Raw genomic sequence first — 8,059 nt, 5'->3', positions numbered from 1 at the left:
TGAAAGTGGGAGTTTCAGGTTAAAGTTTTTGGTCAAGGTATTTTATAATAAGTTTTTGATGCCACTGAAGAACAATCAACTTGAAACTTAGTACACTTGTTGCTTATGGTATGATCTTTCTAATTTTAAAGCCAAATTAGACTTTTGACCCCAATTTCACGCTCCACTTAACATAGAAAATGAAACTGGAAGTTTCAGGTTAAAGTTTTTGGTCAAGGTAGTTTTTGATGAAATTGAAGTCAAATTAACTTGAAACTTAGTACACATGTTCCCTATAGTACAATCCTTCTAATTTTAATGCAAAATTAGATTTTTACCCTATTTCACGGTCCATGGAACATGGAAAATGATTGAGTGGGGCATCCATGTACTTTGGACACTTTCTTGTTTTACTTTTAATTTAAGATAAAATCATGATTGCCTGTTTACTTCAGCATGTTCAGGTGTAGATAGGTATCAAGGAGCACATCGTGAGTGAGTTAATCCTTGAAGGTTTCTGTAGTGGTATTTTAGTTATGTCGGAGGTTCCAGTCTTTAATGGTTTGAAGCTTGAGGCAGTCGTTTGGGGATTTAATTTGTCTGTAAATTATAGCTGTCATCTGCGAAGAGTCTGATGTTGCTATGCTGGATGTATCCTTGAAGGTCATTTATGTAAATAAGGAAACGTATAGGTCCTAGTATGTACCCTGTGGGAATACCGATATGACTGGTATTTTTGAAGATGACAAAGTCATGTTTTCTAAAAGTACTGTTCGAGTTCTGTTTAAAAGAAAGTATTCTATCCAGTTTATCATTTGTTCTGATATGCCAAAGTATTTCATTTTGTATATTAATCTTTTGTGTGGTACCCAGTTGTCAAAAGCTTTAGTAAAATCCATGATTATGAGATTTGTTTGTATGTTCTTGTCATTGTTTTGTGATAGTTCATGAATCAGAGAGATAACTTGTACTCACATGATCGCTTTGCCCTAAATCTATGTTGTACTGAATTCATAAAGTGTGTTATTGATTTCTAGATGATGCATCATGCTGCTTGCAAGAATATGTTCAAGTGATTTGCAAGCTATGCATGTTCAGGATATAGGTCTGTAGTTACCTGGGCTATGTTTATCCCCTTTTTTTAATACAGGTGTGACGCAGTTTGCGTGGTTCCAGTCAGATGGTACTTTGCCTGTTTATACTGAATGACCCCTCCCCCATTCCAGACCCTCACTCACGGAGGTGACAAAGGAAAAGATCCTCCTGAATTGCAGCAATCAGTCAATATTCATTGGCATGTGAATCAATGGTTCCGTTTGACTTATCTTTTTATAATACTGATTAATACATAATAATATAATAATTCATAATAATAATTTATATATAGACATTTATGTATAAAGCATTGACAGTTTGTCAAAATCATTTTAAGATAACTCGGATTAGTTTTAAAACAAATCACACTTGTTTAAAAGACGAATCGAAACAATGAAACGGTGGGCCGGGTCGTACTACCGTGACGTACCAGTGGCGGATCCAGGGGGGTCCCCTTTTTTTTGGCCGATCAATGCATTTGAATGGGAGCATATAGTTGGAACACCCCCCCCCCCCCCTTTTACTCTGGATTGGGACCCTCCCCCTTTTTAAAATGGCTGGATCCGCCACTGCGTACCCCCTCCCCCTGAATCAACCACTCAGAAATGTTCTTAAATGGACCCAATCAGTGTTTTCCATTGCTCCTAGTTGTTTTTGAAAAGAAAATTGCCTTTAAATCGGTCCAATCAGTGTTTCAAACTGGTCCGATTTGTCTGTCAACCTAATCCGAGTTTCTTTAAAACTGGTCCGAGTTTTCTTGGTCCGACTTGTCCTAATACCGTTATTCAGTGTCTCGTTTTGACAAAAACTTCCTGCTCTTCTCGGAATTTAAACTGCTATCGACAGACTGCAAACAATTCTTTTTCACCAAGAAGACGTCATTTCAATGGCTTTAAAGGGTAAGTTTTTAATATTTCTGTTATATCTGACTCGGGTGAAGATATGACACATTCATTTTAGCAGGTGATTTTAAAAATATTTTTGAGTTTGAACACAGTTTGACATATTTCCGGGTTTCCATATCTCTCCTTCTTTGTATCAATGTTCGGAACAATGACTGAGAAGATAATTTCAATTGAACATTTAACTGAGTAATTTTATTTTCTTCAAGGTAAAAATATTTGTGAAACTAAATTTGAAAGTTAGAAGACAGTAAAACATTGAACTGTTCAATAGTTTTTAGACACTAGGCGGCGCTGCTGTTTGTCCACTTTTTTGTAAACAAGTATTTTTTTTATAAAAAGCTTGTCTGAACACTTGTTTCTATCCATGGGAAGAACCACTATCAACGTATGCAGGGCCGTACTACATTGAGGCAAATGAGACAAATGCCTCATGTAAAAAATGGGAAAAAAAAAAAAAAAAAAAATGAAACAAAATGGGATTACACTAAAGACCTGAAAGTGGACCTGAAAAGACCTGAAAGAATACGACTAAAATTATTCAAATTGCATAACTTGTTTTATTATTGGATTGAATTTCTTCAAGTTGGAATTTTATTAATTGTAAATGTCCATTTTTCATTATAATTTAAATGTTTTAAATAAAAAACAAATTTTTGATGCCAAAAGTTGGACTTAAACGGAGAAAAGAAAAGACCTGAAGGGACCTGAAAATCTATGGTCGGACTAATTCTAACTTCAATAACTTTTTTAATATTCAATGGTTATCTTTCAACTTTAGATTTTGTGAAACTTAAAGTTCAGTATAATGATAAAATAAAAATAGAATTATAAGAAAAATATCGTTGGGGTGTGAAAACTTGGACCTAAACGGAAAATTTAATAACATAAAAAAAAATTGCTTGAAAAGACTGCGGTCAGATTTATACAAGATCTTTAACTGTTTTCAATCAATCTCCTTGAAATATGAATTTTGTTATAGAAAAGGTATAATATGTCATTAAAATGATAAATAATTTTTTCGAAAATATAATGGTTGCATGAGTTACAAAATTCGGACCTTGTCGGGGAAATAAAAGACATGAATGGATCATAGGGGTAGATGTATTTAAACTCGCATTGTTTTTTCTATTTGTTTTTACTTTAGACAAAAGTCAGTCTATTGAAGAGAACGAATGACTCTATATTTATACAAGAACATATTTGGATACAAAATACCTTGTTGATGATGAATCTTGGTCTGACATCATAAAGAAAAAAAAAGATTGCCCGTTGAAATTATTCAAACTAATTCAATTAACTTGCTTAAACTGCATTAAAATATATTAAAGCAGGTCTTACACTTTTTTATTTATAAAATGAAAATAATAGTGTTGCCTCCCCATAAGGGAGCTACCATTTGATTTTTATGGGGGGGCTAGGATGAAAAATTGTGTCCTGCCTTTTTATTTTTCAGTCTATTCGGTCCTGCCTTTTTTTCTTAGCTTATCCTGACTTTTTTACAACAATTGTCATCCTGCCTTTTTTTCTTTTGCCAAGTTACTCATCCTGCCTTTTTTTTTTACTCAAAATCCTGTCCTGCCTTTTTTTCAAATTTCATCCTAGCCCATGTTTAATTACACAAACGTGTGCCGGTTGTAATTCACACCTTTTATAGACTAGACAGTAATTGGATCATTAGTCTAAATAAACTTTTCACTTTAATCTTTTAACATGTTTAATTGGATTATCACTATATCTTGTTACACGAACATAATGGCAGCAGTCCTTTTGCGCCAATTACTGGTTTTTTTTCCAGGGGTATCATTTGCGCCAAATCTTGTTTTCCAAATGCATCAATTGCACACCCCAACGATATTTTTCATATAATTTTATTTTTATTTTATCATTATACTGAACTTTTTGTTTCACAAAATCAAAAGTTGAAAAATATCCAACCATAGATTTTCAGGTCCCTTCTTTCTCCCTTCAGGTTCAACTTTTGGCATCAAACATTTGTTTTTAATTTAAAACATTTAAATTTTACTGAAATATGGACATTTACAATTAATAAAATCCCAACTTGAAGAAATTCCATCCCATAATAAAAAAGTTAGATTGCAATTTGAATAATTTTAGTCGTATATTTTCAGGTCTTTTCAGGCCCACTTTCAGGTCTTTAGTGTAACCCAACAAAATGTTGTTTTCATATATCTAATTGTTTTCACAGAAAGTGTCTTGCAAGAAGCAAGTTCTCCTCACTCTCTGGTGTATCCCCTGGATGTTTTTCATTATCCAATTTCAGTAGTTTTGATACCTCATGTTGACTTGAACAACAAAATGATTTGACCGCATTGACTAAAACTGACCATATGTGCACTTTAATTTGTTAATCTATATACCATGTATACATGCATAGTAAATCAGCCATATTTTTGTGTTAGATTCAATGTACAATACAATGGACAGCAATATTGCAATACAATAACAAAAAATTTTTGTTCGCATAAATTTAGGGTGCCAGCATGTCCTCCTTTTATTCAAAATATTGATACATAACAAAATTTCAGTAGTTTTGATACCTCATCATGCTCATGCTGACTTGTACAACAAAATTATTTGACCGCATTGACCAATATCACATGATTCGGGTATACAACAACGAAGTATTCTTATCACATGATTGGGGTATAAAACAACGTAGTATTCTTATCACATGATTGGAGTATAAATCAACGTAGTATTCTTATCACATGATTGGAGTATAAATCAACGTAGTATTCTTATCACATGATTGGGGTATAAAACAACGTAGTATTCTTATCACATGGTTGGAGTATAAATCAACGTAGTATTCTTATCACATGATTGGCATGATTGGGGTATTAAACAACGTAGTATTCTTATCACATGATTGGGGTATAAAACAACGTAGTATTCTTATCACATGATTGAGGTGTAAAACAACGTAGTATTCTTATCACATGATTGGGGTATAAAACAACGTAGTATTCTTATCACATGATTGAGGTGTAAAACAACGTAGTATTCTTATCACATGATTGGGGTATAAAACAACGTAGTATTCTTATCACATGATTGGAGTATAAAACAACGTAGTATTCTTATCACATGATTGGGGTATAAAACAACGTAGTATTCTTATCACATGATTGGGGTATAAAACACAACGTAGTATTCTTAACACATGATTGGGGTATACAACAACGAAGTATTCTTATCACATGATTGGGGTATAAAACAACGTAGTATTCTTATCACATGATTGGGGTATAAAACAACGTAGTATTCTTATCACATGATTGAGGTGTAAAACAACGTAGTATTCTTATCACATGATTGGGGTATAAAACAACGTAGTATTCTTATCACATGATTGAGGTGTAAAACAACGTAGTATTCTTATCACATGATTGGGGTATAAAACAACGTAGTATTCTTATCACATGATTGGAGTATAAAACAACGTAGTATTCTTATCACATGATTGGGGTATAAAACAACGTAGTATTCTTATCACATGATTGGAGTATAAATCAACGTAGTATTCTTATCACATGATTGGGGTATAAAACAACGTAGTATTCTTATCACATGATTGGGTATAAAACAACGTAGTATTCTTATCACATGATTGGGGTATAAAACAACGTAGTATTCTTATCACATGATTGGGTATAAAACAACGAAGTATTCGTATCACATGATTGGGGTATAAAACACAACGTAGTATTCTTAACACATGATTGGGGTATACAACAACGTAGTATTCTTAACACATGATTGGGGTATACAACAACGTAGTATTCTTATCACATGATTGGAGTATAAAACAACGTAGTATTCTTATCACATGATTGGAGTATAAAACAACGTAGTATTCTTATCACATGATTGGGGTATAAAACAACGTAGTATTCTTATCACATGATTGAGGTGTAAAACAACGTAGTATTCTTATCACATGATTGGGGTATAAAACAACGTAGTATTCTTATCACATGATTGGGTATAAAACAACGTAGTATTCTTATCACATGATTGGGGTATAAAACAACGTAGTATTCTTATCACATGATTGGGTATAAAACAACGAAGTATTCGTATCACATGATTGGGGTATAAAACAACGTAGTATTCTTATCACATGATTGGGTATAAAACAACGTAGTATTCTTAACACATGATTGGGGTATACAACAACGTAGTATTCTTATCACATGATTGGAGTATAAAACAACGTAGTATTCTTATCACATGATTGGAGTATAAAACAACGTAGTATTCTTATCACATGATTGGGGTATAAAACAACGTAGTATTCTTATCACATGATTGAGGTGTAAAACAACGTAGTATTCTTATCACATGATTGGGGTATAAAACAACGTAGTATTCTTATCACATGATTGGCATGATTGGGGTATAAAACAACATAGTATTCTTATCACATGATTGGGGTATAAAACAACGTAGTATTCTTAACACATGATTGGGGTATACAACAACGTAGTATTCGTATCACATGGTTGGGGTATAAAACAACGTAGTATTCTTATCACATGATTGAGGTGTAAAACAACGTAGTATTCTTATCACATGATTGGGGTATAAAACACAACGTAGTATTCTTAACACATGATTGGGGTATACAACAACGAAGTATTCGTATCACATGATTGGGGTATAAAACAACGTAGTATTCTTATCACATGATTGGGGTATAAAACAACGTAGTATTCTTATCACATGATTGGAGTATAAAACAACGTAGTATTCTTATCACATGATTGGAGTATAAAACAACGTAGTATTCTTATCACATGATTGGGGTATAAAACAACGTAGTATTCTTATCACATGATTGGAGTATAAAACAACGTAGTATTCTGATCACATGATTGGGGTATATTCTTATAAGTTATCACATGATTGAATTGGGGTTAAAAAAAACGTAGTATTCTTATATTATTTTGAGTTCATATGTTCAAAAAACATGAAGCCTAAGTTTGCATATATTCATATACAATGTACATGTATGTACAATTACAGTTTTGCATCAAGGGGTTCGATCATGCATATTAAGGGCATACGATAGTTTTGATCCCGTATTTACAGTTCGATGAAATTTCCATATATAGGCTATTTTCTGCCTGATTAAATCAAATATGTAATAAAAAATATACCTTCATGTGCTACTTTTTTAGTAAAATGAAATAAAAATTTTGTATATTTGCTTAAAATTCGGATTGGTGGCGGTATTTTTCCTTTCGAAATAAAGTCATAACTTTTTTTTTTAAAAAGATAAACACAAATTGTTTTTTGTTAAATAATTTGTAATTTCTGTATTTGATAAGTATCCTAAGAAAATATATATGGATTTTTTTCTTCAGAAATAACTCATATTTATCAAATGGTCATGAATTGAGAAAAAAACGTCATTTTTGCTGTACAAATGTATATTTATCAAAATTAATAAAATTGCACTATTTACAGTTTTATAAAATTTGGTCCTTTTAATCTCCCTGCAAAATGAAACAAAATGTCGTTTTAAAAAATAGAGGTCCATGCACTCGTTTTCAAATTAAATCCAATCCCCCCACCCCCTGATTTGCCACTGTTGCTGTCACTAAATTTGTAATTTTAAGTAAATTTTGCAGTTTTTGGCTATAATCTTTAATCTTGAATATTATTGAAGTATAAAACAACGTAGTATTCTTATCACATGATTGGGGTATAAAACAACGTAGTATTCTTATCACATGATTGGAGTATAAATCAACGTAGTATTCTTATCACATGATTGGGGTATAAAACAACGTAGTATTCTTATCACATGATTGGGTATAAAACAACGTAGTATTCTTATCACATGATTGGGGTATAAAACAACGTAGTATTCTTATCACATGATTGGGTATAAAACAACGAAGTATTCGTATCACATGATTGGGGTATAAAACACAACGTAGTATTCTTAACACATGATTGGGGTATACAACAACGTAGTATTCTTAACACATGATTGGGGTATACAACAACGTAGTATTCTTATCACATGATTGGAGTATAAAACAACGTAG

At 32.3% G+C, this 8,059-nt stretch overlaps 1 protein-coding gene across 1 annotated transcript in view; it reads left to right on the top strand.

Moving 5' to 3' along the window:
- The first annotated feature begins 1,782 nt into the window (after positions 1 to 1,782).
- Positions 1,783 to 8,059, top strand: part of LOC139482708 (uncharacterized) — an 83,993-nt gene continuing 77,716 nt past the window's right edge. The window contains exon 1 of the mRNA XM_071266773.1: positions 1,783 to 1,973. The gene's annotated coding sequence lies outside the window, so the exon portion shown is untranslated. The remainder of the gene's footprint in view (positions 1,974 to 8,059) is intronic.

Source organism: Mytilus edulis, chromosome 7, assembly GCF_963676685.1.
Source record: "Mytilus edulis chromosome 7, xbMytEdul2.2, whole genome shotgun sequence".
Classification (NCBI taxonomy): domain Eukaryota; kingdom Metazoa; phylum Mollusca; class Bivalvia; order Mytilida; family Mytilidae; genus Mytilus; species Mytilus edulis.
This window is presented reverse-complemented; position numbering and strand designations above follow the sequence as displayed.